The sequence below is a fragment of the Rhinopithecus roxellana genome, chromosome 6 (genome assembly GCF_007565055.1).
Source record: "Rhinopithecus roxellana isolate Shanxi Qingling chromosome 6, ASM756505v1, whole genome shotgun sequence".
NCBI lineage: Eukaryota > Metazoa > Chordata > Mammalia > Primates > Cercopithecidae > Rhinopithecus > Rhinopithecus roxellana.
This window is the reverse complement of record NC_044554.1, coordinates 28,864,225-28,886,709: the sequence shown is the minus strand read 5'-3', so window position 1 is coordinate 28,886,709 and position 22,485 is coordinate 28,864,225.

Sequence of the window (22,485 nt, the reverse complement as noted above, 5' to 3'; positions counted from 1 at the left end):
TGCTGTTTTTTGTGATAGTGAATAAGTCTCATGAGATCTGATGGTTCTATAAAGAAAAATTCCCCTGCACAAGCTCTCTCACTCTGCCTGCCACCATCCATGTAAGATATGACTTGCTCTTCCCTGCATTCCACCATGATTGTGAGGTTCTCAAAGCCATGCGTAACTGTAAGTCCAATTACACCTCGTTCTTTTGTAAATTGACCAGTCTTAAGTATGTCTTTATCAGTGGCATGAAAACAGTAAAATATAAGCATCTCATTAAAAGAAAATTACTATGGCTTATTTCTTCACCTCCTTCCCTTATTGGTAGAGGGTTTCTCCTGGAGGCAGCAATTTCAAGGCACTGCCTTCCCTGCCTTTCCAAATTTGAGTCAAGCAGGCTCCCGTAGCCAGAGGAAATTCTAACTTAGCAAGATGCAAGACTTCAGGCAAGATGCTGTCACTGAACAAGGGCCATGCCCACCAAACTGTACCCTGGGGTGGCCAAGAGCCAGACACTAACAATGTCAAATTTAACATGTGATTCCCATGAAACTGTGATTAAATGAGTTGTTTTATTTAATTACAAAAATCTAATTTCTAAATCAAAATTTTAGGATTCTACCTAACCACAATTGTTATCAGATAGGAAAAATAAAACTTTAAACATATAATTAATAATTACAAAAACAAAAAGAAAATATTATTACAAATGCATCTTTTTGTTGAATAACTGTACCTTGTTTTTTAAGTTCATAACTCATGGCTGAATATGAGATTCTTGCTAGAAAGAAGCATGAGTCAGCATCATACTTCAATTTCATAGAAGTAAGGAAGACTAAATTTTTTACACGTGCACAAATAGATATGCATGAAGGGAGATCTGTTGTGTTAACACCATTAAACTAAACTTTTGTTGAGTTATAAAACAAAACTCACATATTGATATTAGCAAAATTATTGTAATGAGCAATCAGTTGATTGCTTTATGTAGTTCTTTTTCAATTGTATTTAGATCAAATTCTTGCAAATTACTCAGCTTACAAAATATGTATTATGTTTGCCCTAGAGTCATTCACAATCTTAATTTCTTACAATTATACCAAAAATGTAGTAATAATGGACTATTAATCCTTCTTGTGTTATTTGTTCATTGAGGCAACTTGTTTAACTCGATAGAACCTTGAAATGACTTTCTAATACAGAACAAATACTGAAAAAAGCAAATATTTCACTCTTTATATTTAGAAAAATTCAAGAGACTCAGAGAAGTATTCAAATGATTTAAATCTAATTTAAATCAGCATTACCAAACTATATTTCTTTGGTTTTCAAATGTGTTTTATTTAGATAATGACACATTCTAGAGATGATTACAAATTGCAAATTGCAAAAATGAATTGCTTACTTTTCAAAATGTGAACACTCGCATGTGGGTATATACATGTGTGCACACATTCAGTATGTTTTATTGATGCTGTCTTTCCTTTGTTCTCACAGGCCTCTCTTTCTCAATGGATTTACATTTTGTATTCCAAATGAAAGATGTAAAGTCATTAAAAGAAAATTGTCATTACATACAGACTCCTATACTGCCAAATGTCTGATTTTAGAACAAGATCCTATTTCTATCTGCAGGCTTTACCCTCAGCAGACATATGTAAAACTGTGAAAAAAAAAAAAAAAAAAAAAAAAAAAAAAAGACATTTTAGCTATTCATTAAAAGAAACATCACACATTGAATTCCCTTCAGATTTTGCCTGAGGCAATTTATCTGATAACAGTTATGGGTAGGCACATGTAGTAATAAAAAATAAAAATGACTCTACTTTTGCTGTTGGATTGCTAACTGATTTCAAGCTCCATCACTCCCTCTTCTCCTTTGCTCCACACCTGAACTAGCTGGGGGCCATTTTTTGATGCCCTCTCTTTTGGGACCAAAACAACACAAGTCCTGGTTCCCTTGCTTAAGAAACTCTAACCACAATCAAACCCAAGTTAGTCTCCCTTTCCTACTCTCTCAAGTTAATTTTGGATCTGCTTGAGAGTTCGCCCCTATCTCCACAGAAAGTCTTATGATCTGAAAAAGTAAACTTTTTTTATCCTCGCTCTGAGTGTGCAACTCATTAGACTTGACATATTTTGAGTTCTTCATGTCCCCAACATATTCTATAATCATCATTCATAACCTTTTACAATAGAAGTTAACAGTGATAAGACTATGTGGGATGGATAGAGATTAAATTGACATGACAAGGAAAGTGATATTTTGCCGTGAAGATCCTTGGATGCATCCTTGATGCCTGGGTGAGGTAATTCACAGCATTGTACCTACACCCATTAGGAGTCATGACACAAAGACAGGTAAGTCATATTATTGCTGTTCCAAAAGAAGAGAAGAGTATCAAAAATGTGACATTTTCTATTTGAATGCAATATAAAATCTAAACCTATAACTTGGAATTCTATTAATTAAAAAGTGGCTTGATTAGTTCTATTTATCAAAATAGATGTTTTGAATATTTATCAAAATAATGTTTGATTTGTTCTATGTATCAAAAAGTTCAGATGGCTTATTTTAAGCATACTTTTGAACAAAACAAGGGAATTTTGATTTCATTCTTGGATTCATCAAATTACTAAGGGTTAGCTTTCAGAAATGCACATAAAATAGAAAATTATCTGAAGTAGTTCAATAATGGTGGGTTTTGCCTATTCTAATAATATGCTGAATCAAACTAATACAGAAACAAAAAAATAAAATATTGTTTTATAGTTAATTTACAGAAGACAGTGAATATAGATATTGATCTTAATCAGAAATTTGTATCTGGTGGAGAAAATTTACATCAGTGAATAGAAAAACTGAAGTCCTCCAGCTCATTGGATCTTTTGAGATGTCACTGAGGTCCTTTCCTCTTTCTGGACTACAGTTGTCTAATCTGTAAAATAAAGATTCTAATTTAACCGTCAGAATGACACTTGATTGTTCATTTCCTACCTAAAATATAAAGTTCTGTGATATGTTTGTAGACATGAGAGTTTGATGAACTTACGTAACTTAAATAATTACTTAGGACATTTGTGCTCCAGTGTGTTTTAGTGTGTGTGTCTGTAAATTATAAACTTTCAGTCCACCAGTCTAACATTAGCATGCTGAATGCTATCTCATGACCTCAGGTTTCATAAAATTTCTAATACTGTCTAAGCTACTCTCTGTTAGAACTATTTTTAATGATAATAACATCTATATTGGCTTTTGTAAATATATGTTTTAGAAATGATTTGCATATGCCTCCTGTAATTTACATCATGACCCAGTTTTTCTCAAAGACATGAGAGGCACCTGTCATTTTTATTCTATAAAAATTAAGTAACCTCTAACTCAGATTTTTAAAACCTGGAAGCAAAGAAGTCCTGTCTATGTGAATTTTGTTTGACACATTGGTTGAGTTTTTTATAGTTCAGACAGCAGTAACTTAATTATATGAATAGAGAGCTCCACAAATTTCTAATGATTGGAATGATTCACTGCAGTCACTCGATGTGTCTTCAAAATGACTTTTATTATTATTGTTTCATGCTTTATCTGTCAGATTTCAGCAGTTATTTGAAAATATTTAATTTCAAGGCCTAAAATCTATCTTACTTGTTCACTTAAAAATGGTATTAAATAGCTCATATTCTGTAGCTTTTATCATGATCATCTTTTTTGTACTTTTCCTACCTTTCAATGCATATATTTTGCTTTAGAATATATTTCAGCTTATCCTTAAGGGTTCTTTCTGCCATAATTAATTCCAAATATAGTTTCCTTTCTTTTTGACAGAAGTTCATACCCCTAAGATTGAATGGGTCAGGCTGAGAACTGTTCTGGTTTTTGGGGATCATCGAAGTACATGATATCAGATATATGATATAGCCTTCTCTCTTATACCTTTTATTTATCATATAGGATATTAGAAGGGACAAGTTAATCTTACATTAAGAGGCTGGACAAAAAGTAAATGAATATGTGATAGGAAGTCTAACCCCTGTTCATCCTGCAGTATTTTTCTCAGCAGTTTTAGGTGATATAGCCCTGGCTGAATTTGGCTTTGAATTTTTATCAGTCTTTCATTTGGAGCAAAAGTACAGAATAAGGCTTACAAAATAAGCAAGAATAATACTTACTATTCTACTTATGGCAAATGTGTGGTATGTTAGGCAGGGTCTAATAATTTTAGATGAATTCTCATTTTTTAATTCTAAAAAAAAATCCTACAGGATAGTTGCCATTTTGTATAGGCTCATTTAGCACATCAAAAATAAGCCCAGTTAGATCCTCCCATGGTGGTTGCAGTTACCCATATTACATCCAAATATCATTGTATGCTTTACTGCTTTCCCGTTTATAAGGTCCGCCATAACCATTTACATGGCCTTGTTTTGATGGCGTGAGTACTGCGTTTCGTTTTCATAATACCATCAGGTGATAAGAACATTGATAGAATGATCAATAGAGCAAAAATAGAAAAATTAGCTACTTTTGGAACTCTTAACTTCATTCATTCCCAAACTCTCTTCCTGATCTTGTCATCTTTGTGATTTATCTTCACTAATGAAAGCCTCAATATATTTCCAGAAGAATGAGGAGTATGGGAGCAATTTTTGACTCAAAGTCTGTTCACCAAAAGTGCAATTAAGAAGCAGCTCTAGAGAATGCCTTTGCATTTCTTCCCAACTATTTAAATTGTAAAAACTTTGATTAACTCTTTCTCTTAGTACAACGTGGCATTGTATATAACTGCTTTTTTACTTTTTTAGTTTTTATTTTAAGGGCTTGTAGGTTTTATTTTTTATTTTAAGGGTTTGTATGTTGCATAATCGTATATGCATTTGTATTTCTATCAAAATTTTCTAACTTTTTACTTTCCAGTCCTATTGTTATTTAGAATATGTAATTAAACAGCCTGTTTCATACATAGGTTAAAGCCAAAAAGTTTGTTTTCATGTAAGACCAGGAAGATATAAATGTACATATATATTTTTATAATAACAAAAATCATAAATGTGCTATGTTGTAAAAAACAAATCAAGAATACTAAAGTACTTATTGTCATGAAGGGGGTGGGTGGTATCAAACAATGGTTAGAAGAACAGATTGTAAATCAGGTTGTTAGAGATTTATTTTTATTCCATCACTTACCAGCTATGTAATCTGTGACGGGTCATCATCAGTGTGGTCCTTCTCTACTCTAAAATGGGGAAATAATAATATCCCCTTCATAGTGGCTTCATGGAGATTTAAATAGATGATACACGGTAAGTTAAAAGACTTACCGTGCATCATCTGACACATAATAAACATCAAAAGAATGTTAAATTTTACAATTTTTAAATTTTTGAAATTGTCTTCATTATTTAAAATTTTAAGTTTAAATGGAGTTGTAATTATTCAGGGTACATGTTAGTCTTTAGTGTAATAACAAATCTGTAGTTTAATAAAGCAAGTATTGTAATAACACAATTTTTTCCTAACATATGCTTAAAACTTCTGAAACTTGTCAGTATTTCTATGCTTTAGATATGTGTATTATTATTGCATATCTCTTGGGTGGTAAATTTTTTCTCAGCTTAATTAAATGAAGCCATACTAAAGCTTCCTTTATTCACTTAATTTTATCTTTAATGTTAAATAATAAAGGGCCTTACCAAATAGCTCGTATCAGAAGCAAAGGGAAGGAAAAAGCAAATGCATGAAAGGATAAATGAAAGGAGAAAAGCTGTGCTTGGCCTGGCCTTGAGACTCTCTGGGAGAGAACTATCACCTGGTGTGATGCTGGGACATTGTTAGCAAACAGCACCTGGGACAGGGACGTTCTGTACAACCTGGTCAGGTGCTGTATGGCAGAGGTTGCTGTTTGCCATTTGCAGCTCTGTTGTCAGACGTGACTTCAGAGCTGGCTTAATCTGGAATGTACTTCAAACCCGTGAGGTTCATACGACTGCAATTATTACATTTGTTTGGGCACAGAGACTCAATTTTGCCTTTAATTATTTAAAAGGTCAAACCCTTAAACCTCAAGGCAGTAGCCAGGATCTTTGTAGTTTAAACAATCAGTCTCTCTTTCCAGACGTGCTGTGCAATGAGTGTACAGGTGACAGGAAACAATGTGTATTCAATGTGGATCGCCTCCTCTTTCTCTTCTGATATAAATGCACTTCCATCCCATCATAAAAACAAATATAAACATATCAAACCCATTTTGCAATATCAGTTTTTTAAATTTTTAACTTGAAATAATTTTAGAGTTATCAGAGCTACAAAATAAAACAAAAAGCTGCACTTTACCCTTCACCTAGCTTTTCCTCAGATTGATACCTTGTACAACTGTATTAGAATTATCATAACCAAAAAATCAAAATTGTTACCACACTATTAATTTCACTATATGCTTTATGTGAATTTGACCACGTTTTCCAGTTATATCATTTACAGTTACAGGATCCAGTTTAGGTTTCATACCAATTTTCAGCCATCATGATAACAAGTATGAAGGCATTGTTATCACCATTTTATTGCTATTAAAATTGAGGTTCGGAGACAAATGACTTGCTTACACAGCTATGAGACATTGGTTTTGTGCCCCCAAATCTAGAGCTCTTTCCCCTTGACTATGTGTCTCAGCACACAAAACAGATTCACCACAATAAGAATTATTACATTTTCATGAGCATTATTTTTAATAATTTTTTGTGGCCATAAGCATGTTGTTTACAACTGTTTTGAATTTGAATTGCCAAATTTGTTTGGTAAGTAGTTAATATTATATTTTTTTAAAAAAAGAATATAGAATTCTACTACCATTGAATTATATGGTATAAATATATGTATTTATTCCCCCAAACAGTTTATTTTCAAATGCCCACTTATGGGCTTTTATTCTGGAAGGCTCAGTAATTTTAAATGAGAGTAGATACCAAAATATTAAAGGTACCACAAAGTACATTTCAAATTAATTTCTTTAAAATATTGCTTTATACTATGTATTTTAATGGAAATAATTATAATGTGATTTATTTTAAGTAAATCATTCATAATAAATATTATAAGAAGGGATAACTGTTTTCTTCCTTTTTCTTAACCCTACTGACCCCAAATGAAACCACTGTTAATATTTTTTAAATGTTTTTAAAACAATAAAATATTTAGGATATTATTTTATCTTTGTATGTTTCCTTCATTTCAGTAATTTTAACAATGTGTACACAATGTTGCCTGATACATTCTACTGAATGTTGAATATTCCATTGATGTCCACACTATGATTTATTTTACAGGCTATAAATTGTTAACCATTTTTTTTAATTTTTATTTTTGTTAAAGCCGTTAATTTTATTATGCTGGACTAGTCAAGAGGGCCATTTAGATATTCTGTAGGGTGAATTCCTTAGAGGGAAACCTTTGGGAAAATGATAGTCACATTTCATTTTAACAGCTATTGGCTAATTGCCCTTCCAAAACAATTCCAAAAAAAGTTACAATGTGACCAAACATATATGAAAATACCTATTCTCCACAGCCCTTTCAAAAATGAGTACCACATTATCGGGGAACCCATCCCCAATATTTCAACATCAGTTCTTTCTATTTTCCCTAAGTGTCAGATGATCTGAGAAATAAAAAGAAAGAGTACAAAGAGAGGAATTTTACAGCTGGGCCACCGGGGGTGACATCCCATAGCAGTAGGACCGTGGTGCCCACCTGAGCTGCAAAAGCAGCAGGTTTTTATTAAGGACTTCAAAAGGGGAGGGGATGTATGAACTGGAAGTAGGTCACAAAGATCACATGCTTCTGTGGCAAAAGGAGGCAAAAAGGAGACCAAAGATCACATGCTTCTGAGGCCAATAAAGATCACAAGGCAAAGGGCAAAATCAAAAACTCCTGATAAGGGTCTATGTTCAGCTGTGCATGTATTGTCTTGATAAACATCTTAAACAACAGAAAACAGGGTTCAAGAGCAGAGAACCAGTCTGACCTTAAATTCACTAGGGTGGGGTTTCTCCCACCCTAGTAAGCCTGAGGGTACTGCAGGAGACCAGGGTATAGCTCAGTCCTTACCTCAACCACATAGGACAGACACTTCCAGAGCGGCTGTTTATAGACCTCCCCCGAGGAATGCAATTCCTTTCCTAGGGTCTTAATATTAATATTCCTTGCTAGGAAAAGAATTTAGTGATATCTCTCCTACTTGCATGTCCGTCTATAGGCTCTCTGCAAGAAGAAAAATATGGCTTTATTTTGTCTGACCACACAGGCAGTCAGACCTTATGGTCATCTTCCCTTGTTCTCTGAAAATCACTGTTATTCTGTTCTTTTTCAAGGTGCACTGATTTCATATTGTTCAAACACACATGTTTTACCATCAATTTGTACAGTTCACACAATCATCACAGTGATCCTGAGGTGACATACATCCTCAGCTTATGAAGATAACAGGATTAAGAGATTAAAGTAAGACAGACATAAGAAATTATGAAAGTATTATTTAGGAAGTAATAAATGTCCATGAAATCATCACAATTTATGTTCCTCTGCCATGGATCCAGCCAGTCCTTCTGTTCAAGGTCCCTGACTTCCCGCAACACTATGTAAACTTCTAAAAAGTGTATTTACCAATTAGGTTGTTGAATGAGAGAACATGGTTTTGTTTTGATATATAGTGTCTTAATTATGAGGTGAAACATCTTTTCAGATGCTTACTAGTCATTTCTATTTCTTCACATAAAAACATTTTTTAACCTACTGATTTTTGTTACTCTATTTTTTATTGATTATCTAACATTACTGGCCAAACTAATACCCATTCTCATTTTCAGTGCTATTTTAACTACAATAATACTTCTATTCAAGCACATCTCCAGAGACAGCACTCTAATTCCAGGCCTCCATATTACCTTATTTACTTAAAATTGTTGTTGTTGTTAAGCACTTTTGTCTTAATCTGTAACTTTTACAAATGTTGTCACAATTTCTAATGGTTTCAAAACATTGCAAAACTATACATGCTAAAGTTTTTTAGACTATCTGAAATACAATATAATTTGCTCATCTGCTTCCCTAAAAAAATTATATATAGAGACACACACACTTATGTGTTAAATTAGTAACACCCTTTATCTCACTAGTGCTGCATTGCCACCTCTGACTCCACCCCAAGTATATTATTTCCATTGGATTTTATTTAGGGAATTTTCATGCAGAAGCATTTTGTTTTTGTTGTTATTTAAGGGTGTCAAAGTTCTCAATTATTTTCTTTCAAGTTTCTGGATTTTTGGTCAGGCTCAAAATTTTTTTGAAAAGTAAATTTAACAGATAGTGTGTGCATTTTTGTGCATGCATATAGGGATATTTAGCAGGGTTACTGAAATACAGTTCACATAATGTAATATTCACTCATTTTTGAGTGTACAACTTAATACCTCAGTCCAATTTGAGAACACTTTATTACCACTAAAAGATACTTTGTGTCCATTTGCAGTGACTCCCTGTTGCCTTTCTTTCTGTGTAACCAGATTTGTCCTTTCTGAACTATTTCATATTAATGAAATCACCCAATCACACACTATTTAGTGTTTGTGATTCTGGCATACCTAATTCTAGGAATATCCCTCACTAATCATTATGGCAATCACAAAATATCTTACTACTTTAAAAAGTTATTGGAAGATATTATCATGCTCTCCTGTGAATCACTATAAAGCTTACAATGCAATGTCTGAGCCCGTGTTCCCAGATAGTGAGTGTGTCACTCATATTAGTGCCTAGAATAATACATGGCATGTCAGTCATTCAATATGTCTGTTAAATTACTGATTTTAAACGAAAAACTTGGAGCTTTCCAATGATAAATTCACCATTTTTTTAGATGATTTCGTGAATGGGACCGTATCCATATTTACTGCATTATTTGGGGGTTGGTGCTTTCTATACAAGGGGTATAGATTTCATTTTACAGGTCGGAGAAATGAAAACCAAGGAGTTTAAATGACAGAACTTTACATTTTTAATTGAGAAGAAATCTAATTTGATTTAAAATATCTTTGAATTGGTTGAGATCATTGAGATTATTTAGTTGAGATCATTGAGATTATTTAGTTTATTCTGCCAATTTGAAAACATGTCCCATCCTTCTACAGCATCATTTACCTAATTACCTAAGGTGCTCAAACATTTCCACTGAAGTATTTAATGTACTTAAAAGAGAGAAATACTTGCATAAGTAACCCTTTTTTGTTGGGAAGTTATGCATTTTAAAAGGTAAAAAGATTTTGTGCCTCGTTATATCTAATCATGTTTAGTCAGCTGTTTCTCCTCAGGAAGAGTATAATTTGCTTCCAATATTGAAATAATAGCTTCTTAAATAGGAAAATTCAACTGTAATGTTTCCCTTTTGTATTCATTCCCCCAGGGAAAATAAAATGTAGTTCTTCAAATTTCTTGATTTAGTTTTATTTTTAATCTTTAACCAGCATGGTCACATTCTTTTAAACTGTTTAGATCATTGACAGCCTTTTAAAAATATCATAGCCTTCTTAAATTAAATATAGTACTGTAAATGTGTTTTTAGTGGAACTGGTGCAATCTTTTTTTAAAATCAAGAATCACATCATTTTGTAGATGTTTATCTGTTTATATGTCCTGACTATACTAGACACTCCTTGATGACAAATACTTTATCTTAGTTACCTCTGCATAAGGAGTAGAATTAAAGTACTGAAATGTGTTAACATCTTTATATACTATGAGACCATGTTACATATTTAGCTCTAATATTCAATTATGGAAGATTGAGATGTTGATACTCTTCTCAACAAGGCAATAGAAAATTATTCTTGCCATATCTTTTATTATATCAATTGTTTATACTTGTGATCTAATTGAGCACAGATTTGCTTAATTCAGGATGTAAAAATTACTGTTTTGTTATTTTAAAAATAAAACAAAATACGTGAATAAAAATGATCATGTTTCCTAAAACCATCAGTCCTTGCAAACCTTAGACGTAGTTGCTTAATCATAATTTTCTTTTTAATGAGGATCACCCGAAATGAATTCATTAAAGTTTTCCATAACATTTGGTTCTGCAGAAAAAAAAAACTACTGATAATATCCATAAATTTAACAAACACAAACTTTTTATATATGTCTAATTTTTTGGTGTCAGTATTTCATTCACTGCTACTTATTGCTTTCATTAATTGCCATTTTTAAGACTACCTCCTCTGAACCTTCACCATACTTACAGCTCCTTCATCTTTAGAACAATAAGAAACTTTCCTACGTAGACATATTGCTTAAATCATGTTTACCTAAAAGCATCTTGCTTATTTTTAAGGTATCCCTTTTTTGGTAAGAAAATTTCTTTTTATATTTCTTACATTCAAAATTGGCACTTGTTTCAGAATTCAGCATTTTGTTATTCTTGGTTTTGGTTGTGGGGGTGCATATTTGCTTTCCACTGTCTTCTCTGTATTCAGTTTTTATGTCTCTCTTGGAGCATCAATCACCTTATCTGGTTTAGGCAAACATTTTTTTTCCCCCTTACCCAACACTAATTGTCATCAGGGGGAAGTACTACTACATTTGTATTCAGGAACCAGGATTTCTGATATCCGGTAAATTCCAGTGTTGCCCAACCCAATCAAGAATCATCCTGTAATAAACTTATATGAGACTTGTATAAGTTTTGTTTTCTATAAGCCAATGGTGTAATGACACTTTCCTTGTTAGAATTTTTGGGTGTTGAAAAATGTAAGGTCTATCAAAAATATTTTGTAGCTGAAAAGTAATACACAAATGCACCTTATTATGTTTCCTTCCTGGACGTAATCTTGGCACTCTTGTGAAAACTGATCTTTTGAAGATTCTTAATATTCCACATTCAGTCCTGTATGACATCACTTCCATATCATATTTTTATTCCTCTTCTTACTACTACTATTTCACCATGGAAACGGTGAATGAATTTTACCTCTTTATTTGCTCCAAGTTTCTGTCATCCTAGTCCTTTATATATAAAAAAAATTTAATTAATCACAGAGCTAAATATTTTATGTTTATTGTTGTTGGCAAGAGTTTATTTTCCGTACAAAATCATATTTATTTTCTTTTAAAATAATTTTAATATTAGAAAAATAATAATTTGTCAGTTTTAAAAAATTAACTCAATTTGGACTGGAGATTGCAAACACTAAATATTAGCTTTAGACATTACAAACTTGAACTAGATTAAATGTCAAAAAAATTTAATAGGCAAATTGTGTTTAAGAGTAAAACCATAAAGACTGTCATCTTATTTACTTAGCATCTTTGCCAGTGATCTAGAAGAAGTGATAAGTATCCCAGGAATTAAATATGAATTGATAATAGGTAGGTGCATTAAATATACCTGTTGAGACAGAAAACATATGAAGGGTCTTATGTAAATGGAATATATGCAAATCATTATATATTTATAAAAATTAAATCTAATTATATCCTCCTATAAACACCTTAGGGAGTTTATGGCTATCACAAACATATAGCCTTTCTCTATATAGACAGCTTTGACTTTCTGATTTTAGCAGAAGAAAAGCTTATGAATAAAATAAGTCATGCTTATTTTCACTTAGAATAGACTTCTTTGGATGAACTGCTCTTTTCAAAATTAGAGTAGTTCCAGAAAACTTCTTTCTCCTGTCTCTTTTCCATTGTGGACCATATGCTTCCATGAATAGATATTAACCTTCTATATTAGTTTGTTTTCACACTGCTGATAAAGACATACTGGAGACTGCGCAATTTACAAAAGAAAGAAGTTGAATGGACTCACAGTTCCACATGGCTGGGGAGGCCTCACAATCATGGTGGAAAGTGAAAGGCAAATCTCACAATGGAGGCAGACAAGAGAAGAGAATGAGAGCCAAGTGAAAGGGGTTTCCTTTCATAAAACCATCAGATCTTGTGAGAATTATTCAAAACCAGGAGAACAGTGATGTTATCATTATCTCCCCCATGATTAAATTACCTCCTACTGGGTCCCTCCCACAACACAGGGGGATTACAGGAACTAAAATTCAAGATGAGATTTGGGTAGGGACACACCCAAATAATATAATCTTATTTTTCTGCTTCGTTTATTTTGTTTTTATTTTTCCCTTATCTCTCAGTTAATGTATAGGCTTCAGTTATATTCGATTCCTGAAAGAAATACTGACCAATAACAAAGAGGAAGTGAGGCAGTACAAATGGATCCAGCAAATGAGAATGTGTGGCCAAGTGCAAGGTAAGAGGGCAAATGAAGTGCATTAGGTTGAATATTGAATCAATTTTAAAGCATGCAAAATGTAGTGGAACTTTCAATAGTTGTTGAGACAAAGTTTTGATTTGTATAAACGTTATACATTTTTGCTAATATCAATGTAATGTCTATGACTTAAAGTCAGCACAGATTAAATTTAGAATAGTGAGGATAAACATGAGTCCACAATTTTCAAGAAAGAATTATTACTTTCAGTATTATAATTTATGTACAAAATGATTATAGATATTCCATAGATATTCAAGAGACTAACTATAAGTAAGGTTGTTCTTTATAAAAGCCTATTCATCCAGCTTGTTACAACTATGTGTTAATGGCTGATTGTAGCTGGAAAAAAAAATCTTATATTTATGTATTGGCAAAGTTTACAAGAATGAGAAGAAATGGAGTGGAATAATATTTTGAAAAAATAGTAGCTGTGCCATCCCAAAGGCAATTACATTTCATGAAACAAAACACCAAAAAGTACACTGTACACTAGGAATCAATCTAGTCTTAGCAGGAGGATTCAACAGCCTACATTGGGTGACAACATTTTAATCGTTTTCTTTAAAAATGTGGTCGGCCCACAGAAATACAAACTACCATCAGAGAATACTATAAACATCTCTTTGCAAATAAACTAGAAAACCTAGAAGAAATGGACAAATTCCTGGACACATGCACTCTCCCAAGACTAAATCAAGAAGTTGAATCCCTGAATAGACCAATAACAGACTCTGAAATTGAGGCAATGATTAATAGCCTACCAACCAAAAGAAGTCCAGAACCAGAAGGATTCATAGCCAAATTCTACCAGAGGTACAAGGAGGAGCTAGTACCATTCCTTCTGAAACTATTCCAATCAATAGAAAAAGAGGGAATCCTCCCTAACTCATTTGATGAGGCCAACATCATCCTGATACCAAAGCCTGGCAGAGACACAACAAAAAAAGAGAATTTTAGATCAATATCCCTGATGAACATCGATGCGAAAATCCTCAATAAAATACTGCAAACCAAATCCAGCAGCACATCGAAAAGCTTATCCAACATGATCAAGTGGGCTTCATCCCTGGGATGCAAGGCTAGTTCAATATACACAAGCCAATAAACATAATTCAGCATATAAACAGAACAAAGACAAAAACCACATGATTATCTCAATAGATACAGAAAAGGCCTTTGACAAAATTCAACAGCCCTTCATGCTAAAATCTCTCAATAAATTCGGTATTGAGGGAATGTATCTCAAAATAATAAAAGCTATTTATGACAAACGCACAGCCAATATCATACTGAATGGGCAAAAACTGGAAGCATTCCCTTTGAAACTGGCAAAAGACAGGGATGCCACTCTCGGCACTCCTATTCAACATAGTGTTGGAAGTTCTGGCCAGGGCAATCAGGCAGAAGAAAGAAATAAAGGGTATTAAATTAGGAAAAGAGGAAGTTAAATTTTCTCTGTTTGCAGATGACATGATTGTATATTTAGAAAACTCCATCGTCTCAGCTAAAAATCTAATTAAGCTGGTAAGCAACTTCAGCAAACTCTCAGGATAAAAAATCAATGTGCAAAAATCAAAAGCATTCTTATACACCAATAACAGACAAACAGAGAGTCAAATCATGAGTGAACTCCCATTCACAATTGCTTCAAAGAGAATAAAATACCTAGGAATCCAATTTACAAGGGATGTGAAGGACCTCTTCAAGGAGAACTACAAACCACTGCTCAATGAAATAAAAGAGGACACAAACAAATGGAAGAACATACCATGCTCATGGATAGTAAGAATCAATGTCATGAAAATGGCCATACTGCCCAAGGTAATTTATAGATTCAATGCCGTCCCCATTAAGCTACCAATGACTTTCTTCACAGAATTGGAAAAGAAAAAAAAAAAAAAAAACTACTTTAAAGTTCATATGGAACCAAAAAGGAGCTCATATTGCCAAGACAATCCTAACCCAAAAGAACAAAGCTGGAGGCATCACGCTACCTGACTTCAAACTATACTACAAGGTTACAGTAACCAAAACAGCATGGTACTGGTACCAAAACAGAGATATAGACCAATGGAACAGAACAGAGCCCTCAGAAATAATACCACATACCTACAACCATCTGATCTTTGTCAAGTCTGACAAAAACAAGAAATGGGGAAAGGATTCCCTATTTACTAAGTGGTGCTGGGAAAACTGGCTAGCCATATATAGAAGGCTGAAACTGGATCCCATCCTTACTCCTTATATAAAAATTAATTCAAGATGGATTAGAGACTTAAATGTTAGACCTAAAACCATAAAAACCCTAGAAGAAAACCTAGGCAATACCATTCAGGACATAGGCATAGGCAAGAACTTCATATCTAAAACACCAAAAGCAACAGCAACAAAAGCCAAAATTGACAAATGGGATCTAATTAAACCAAAGAGCTTCTGCACAGCAAAAGAAACTACCATCAGAGTGAACAGGCAACCTACAGAGTGGGAGAAAATTTTTGCAATCTATTCATCTGACAAAGGGCTAATATCCAGAACCTACAAAGAACTCAAACAAATTTACAAGAAAAAAACAAACAACCCCATCAAAAAGTGGGTGAAGGATATGAACAGACTTTTCTCAAAAGAAGACATTCATGCAGCCAAAAGACACAAGAAAAAAATGCTCATCATCACTGGCCAATAGAGAAATGCAAATCAAAACCACAATGAGATACCATCTCACACCAGTTAGAGTGGCGATCATTAAAAAGTCAGGAAACAACAGGTGCTGGAGAGGATATGAAGAAATAGGAACACTTTTACACTGTTGGTGGGACTGTAAATGAGTTCAACCATTGTGGAAGACAGTGTGGCGATTCCTCAAGGATCTAGAACTAGAAATACCATTTGACTCAGCCCTCCCATTACTGGGTATATACCCAAAGGATTATAAATCATGCTGCTATAAAGACACATGCACATGTATGTTTATTATGGCACTATTCACAATAGCAAAGACTTGGAACCAACCCAAATGTCCATCAATGACAGACTGGATTAAGAAAAGGTGGCACATATACACCATGGAATACTATACAGTCATAAAAAAGGATGAGTTCATGTCCTTTGTAGGGACATGGATGCAGCTAGAAACCATCATTCTCAGCAAACTATCGCAAGAACAGAAAACCAAACACCACATGTTTTCACTCATAGGTGGGAACTGAACAATGAGAACACCTGGACACAGGAAGAGGAACATCACATACTGGGGCCTGTTATGGGGTGGGGGGAGAGGGGAGGGATAGCAGTAGGAGATATATCTAATGTAAATGATGAGTTAATGGGTGCAGCCCACCAACATGACACATGTATACATATGTAACAAACCTGCACGTTGTGCACATGTACCCTAGAACTTAAAGTGTAATAAAAAATTTTTAAAAAATATGTGGTTGACACTTAAATGTATTCTCAGGTGTCTGTCAGGTACCACTCTTTATAAAAATTCTAGTTAACAGCTGAGAAAGTTAAGATAGTTGTTAGAAGTGATTATTGACTTACATAACTCTCAAATAAATTATTCATTTTATCCATATCAGATTGACATGAATTTTTTTCAAGCATTTCTGAGTAATCATATTCAGTTGTATGTGTTGTTATTAGCAATTATATGATTTACACATATGGGAAGATTGTCAATTTACATACAAATATATCTAAAATGATGTACAAATAATTTTGAAAAGAAACTGCATTTCTTAGTTAAACCTATCTTGGAAAAATAAAAATAAATTAAAAAAGCATATCTGTGGTTTTCTGATATGTTTGCTTTTGTGTTTTATGTTTTTGAATTGCTTTCCATGTTGTCTGATATATTAATATTTTTATCCCTCAGAGATGAGCAAATCTCTGAGGTTGTTCCTGTAGCTACAAAATCCAAATATGGTTTTCATCAAATATGGCATCCAAGCCTCTATGCAGAAAAACCAGTCTACTCAATTTCTCACATGATTTGTATTTAGCTTACTCAGGAGGTTTTAAGTGGCACAAGAAACCATTGAAAAAATAATTCCTGAAAAATACATTATGTATTATTTGTTCTGCCCCAAAATGGCTTTACTCACCACAATATTAGGAAAGCCACTTTTTCCTTCTAGTTTCTTTGACTCTGCAATACCCTAGGGTATAAACTTTTCTTTAAAATATAGGCGCAAATATAAAAGCAACTACATAAAATGAACAAACATGTGTATAGATACAAGAGCCAGAGAAACTGGACACTCATTTAGTTGAAGAACGCTATAATAGTTATCATAGTTACTTATTGAGCAAAATTAAACAAAGTAGAAATAATTTTCCTAGACTCTATTCAAATCAGTTGAATTACAATTTCACAAATGAACAATGTATGAAGTGGTATCTCAAATAAGACTTTTACTAGGCTACACCAATACATTCAAAATAGTATTATTCAATATTCAATCAATATAAGGAATATTGATAAAATAATTGCTGTACTAAGTCTTTGAAACCAAGTGTGTATTTTACACTTAGAGCACATCTCAATCTGAGAGAGCCACATGTGGGTAGTGGGTACTACATTGTACAATAGAATATTAGAATGTTTTAGAAAGTAGCTATTCATAATTATCATTTTCTACAGGTAATTACTTTAACAGCAATGCTGAAAGAAAGCATGCTATCAGGATGGAAGACAAGGAAGTTCTTCTTTTAACAGGGCATATCAGAAGCACAGTGAGATTTTTGAAAGTACATATTACCATGCACTCCCCAAACTTCAGGAAGAACCACTTGTGGGGCAGGAGTTGCTTAGGAGTAAGCATATTAACTTCTACCTTCTTCGACATCTAGCATTTTAAAAAATTGCTGGTGCACAGTGTTGCATTTATTAATGGAAGGGTAAAGTATGCTTTCAGTAGCTGTGCAAAAATTCAAGAAAGAATAATCTAGTATGAAAACTGAACTGAAAACTGAACTGAAAATGTATAAATGCATATGAACCAAGAAACCCATAGGATTTAGTTGAAGAACACTATCATAGTTAAGAAAGCACAGGGAGAGAAGGGAATTGAAATACATATGAGACATTTTACTTATATTACTTGATAGGGTTGGACATACCTAGTACACAGAAAATCTTATGAAACCCTTGTTTTGCTCTTCCTCAACTATCTAGCTACCCCAATCCTCTTTTCCCCAGTCTCACTACCTAAATCTGAAATGAACCTGGAAACACCAGGAGCTGAGCTTATGTGGGTGCTCACAAACTCCTAAGTTCTCTTCATCTTTTTATCCCTCCTTCTTTAATTCCTTCCTTCCTTCCTTCTCTCCTTCCTTCCTTCTCTCCTTCCTTCCTTCCTTCCTTCCTTCCTTCCTTCCTTCCTTCCTTCCTTCCTTCCTTCCTTCCTTCCTTCCTTCCTTCTTTCTTTCTTTCCTTGCTTTCTTTTCCTTTTTCTTTCTCTCTTTCTTTTATTCTCTTTCTCCCTCATTATCTTAATGCTCCTCCTGGTCAGTCTTGGTAAAAAGGTAGATCCCAGCTGACTAATGACTGTCTGATGCCCTTAATTCTCCATCTTTTGTTTTCTCAACTTCATTTATCAGTTCCAAAGCCCTCTTTTCTTCTTCTTCAGTTAAAAATGTGAGTAATCCACATTCGTCTGGAGGAATTTTCAGATAGAGGGGGACTTTCGGCAAATGTTGTGTCTGGAAATGGATAATTTTCAGATGAAAGAGTGCATCACAATTGTCATTTAATCCTTTCCTTCTACCATTCATGGGAGAATTTCCCTTCTCTCCACAGTATAATCTCTGAAATATTAAATGGATTAATGTCATAATGACTATAGCACTCCTCATCATGTACCATGCTGATTACCCAAGAGGCATATTAGGGACTTTTGTTTCCAACCTTCCCTGACTCTGGGCAATCCTGATCAAGCTCAGGGATCCCCTTCACTCTATTTGCTTGCTTCTTTCTTTCTGAAGAGAAATGTAAAGAGGAGCCATCCTAGCATCACACTGAATTATTTTTCTTGAATGTCAGATTAGTACACTTTTAGCTGATTTGACTCCCTGATGAAAAATTAAGTTTTGTTTCCTTAGCCTAAATCATATTCAGCAACAACAAGAATTATTCATTCCTAAACTTACACTAACCATATTCAAGTTCAGCTGATGTAGTTCCTGGTTTCCTAATTGTGTCCTAAAACCCGAAGGGCATGTTGTGACTATTTTACTTAACAAAAATATAAAGGCAGAGGGCTTTTCACTCTGTTGCTGATGCTGTCTACTGATTGGTCACATAACTTTCAGACCCCAATTATGTTGCCCTGAGCTTTCTCTAGTATAGCCACACAGGCCTGCAACGAGATCAGCCTTTATGCCTCAGATTCCAAAGCAGTCCTTAATGTGGAGTCTTGCACATTTGTAGATAGTACAGTTCCTCATGCTTCTGTGCAGCTTTCTGCTCTGTAAATGACATTGTCCTTTACTATGAACTTTTCTGTTTTTTAGACTTTTAAAAATGCAGTTTTAGGTTTATAGCAAAATTGAAAGGAAGATACAAACATGTCCTATATAATCTCTGCCTCCACACAAACGTAGCATCCCCCATCATCACTGTCCCCACCAAAGTGGTGCATTTGTTACAATTGATGAACATACCTTGACATATCATTATCACTGAAAATCAATAGTTTGTACTTAGGTTCATTCTGATACTCTGTATTCTGTAGGTTTGGACAAATGTATAATGACATGTATCCAGCATCACAGCGATATGGACTGGAGGTAGGGAAATACTAAGTAAAATAGGGTGGACCCTAGGAAGGCCCCACCCTCAAGCTTGGAACTGCAGCCCAAAGTGAGAATTTCACGTCCTTGTTTTCCCTGTCAAATGTTGCCTTCTCCGAAAGCATCCTTGTTTTCCCTGTCAAATGTTGCCTTCTCCGAAAGCATCCTTGTTTTCCCTGTCAAATGTTGCCTTCTCCTGGCCTGCCCTACTCCCAGTCCTCTACCCATAAAGCCCCAGGCTCCACTGGCAGAGGAGCAGCAGAGAAGGAGAGAAGAGAAGCAGCCAGACGTCAGAAAGAAGTAGCTTGACATCAGAGGGATGGCTTGATGGCGGGACTTTGGAAAAAAGCCTGGCTGGGGAGAGCCCACTCCATCCCCTCTCCAGCTCTGCTTCCTACTGAAAGCCACTTTCATCAGCAATAAAATCCTTTATATTCACCACACTCCAGTTCCTTCCTGTGACTTAAATCTTCCTGGAGGCCTTGGGATCCACAGGTGCAGACAGGTGCAGTTGAGCTGTTTAACATTTAAGCTGTCAACAGATGGCAAAGCTAAAACCGAACAGTAACACACCCGCTCTGAGGCTCCAGAGTTTGCAGGTAACCCCCTAGATGCTGCTGTGGAGGCGCACAGCGTTCTGATCCTTCTGGCACCCAGAAGCACTAGTCCCGGCTCCTGCACCCGCTCAACTGCATTCTCCCCATCCTGCAAGAGGCTGAGAACTGCAGGCTAAGTAAGCAAAAATTTTGTGTTTCAGTATTAACATTCAAAGTAGTCTCACTGCCCTAAAAATCCTGTGTTCTGCCTGTTTATTTCTGCATGCACCCAGTCCCTGGTAAAAGCTGTTTTTGTTTTTTTTTTTTTCTTTTCTTTTCTTTCTTTTTTTTTTTTTTTACTGTTTCCATTTCCATTGTTTTGCCATACCATGAACTTTTAAAATAAAAATAAGTCATACAGAAATCAAAATTCCTTCGTGAGATACTATTCCCTAGAAAATACATTTTCTTTTTTTTTTCACTAAAAGTATCACTTTTGAATGAAAATACAATGTTGATATGGTTTTCATTTCTCTCCCGATCCCCACCCCCAATCTCATGTGGAATTGTAATCCCCCGTGTTGGAAGAGTAGCCTGGTGGGAGGTAATTGGATCATGGAGTTGGATTTCCCCTTTCCTGTTCTCCTGATAGTGAGTGAGTTCTCACAAGATCTGGTTGTTTAAAAGCATGTGGCAACTCCCCCTTCACTGTTGCTTCCTTCTGCTTTGGCCACATAAGACGTGCCTCCTAGCTCTTCACCTTCTGCCATGATTTACCTAGGCCTCCTCAGCCATGTTTCCTGTATATCCTGCAGAACTGCAGAACCGTAAGCCAATTAAACCTCTTTTTTTTTTTTTTTTTTTTTCACAGATTACCCAGTCTCATGTAGATCTTTATAGAATCAAGAATGTGATAATGAACTAACACAAATGTCTTGTTAAGACTTTAAAAAAGGTATAAACCATTAATACGAGAAAAACTTTATCGGAAGGATTCTTTGTATTTATTTTATTTTAAGTTGTGTTTTAGGTTCACAGTTACATGTGCAGGTTTTTTACACAGGCAAATTGTATGTCTTGGAGGCTGGGTGTATAGACGGTTTCATCACTCAGGTAATAAGCATAGTACCTGATAGGTAGTTTTTCAGTCCTCACCCTCCTCCCACCCTGCACCCTCAAGTAGGCCCTGGTGTTTGTTGTTCCCTTCTTTGTTTCCATGTGTGCTCAATGTTTAGCTCCCACTTATAAATGAGAAGTGTTGTATTTGTTTTTCTGTTCCTATGTTAAAGTGCATATAATAATAGCCTCAAGTTCCATTCATATTGTTGCAAATATCATGATCTCATTCTTTTTTATGGCTGCATAGTATTCCATGGTATATATATATACATGTTCTTTATCTGGTATACCATTGATGGGCATTTAGGCCGATTCTATGTCTTTGTTAATCAAAGCTCATTTCTCACTCCCATTCTTTCTTCTGAACATTTTCTCTTCTTCTTTGGTATGCCTCAAGCTCACCACACCCCTTGCTCTATTCAACCCTCTGGGAAATATGATGTAAGTTTTCTCTTCTCCATGTTTTTCTCATAAGAAACATTCAGTGGACCTGTTATCTTCTCCATCACTTATCCTTCTACTTTGGACCTTAAGGTAGTAGTAATGAAACAAAGCTTGCAGGAATAAAACAAATTTTCTTCTTGCCCCATGCATAAAACATTGCTATACTCAACACCAGCAAAGTTGATTTGAGCAACTTTCAAACTCCCTAATGAAGATTGGGACATGTTTCCACAGTAAGAAGAAGGAACAGGGTGGGATTGAAGTCTTTGTTCTTC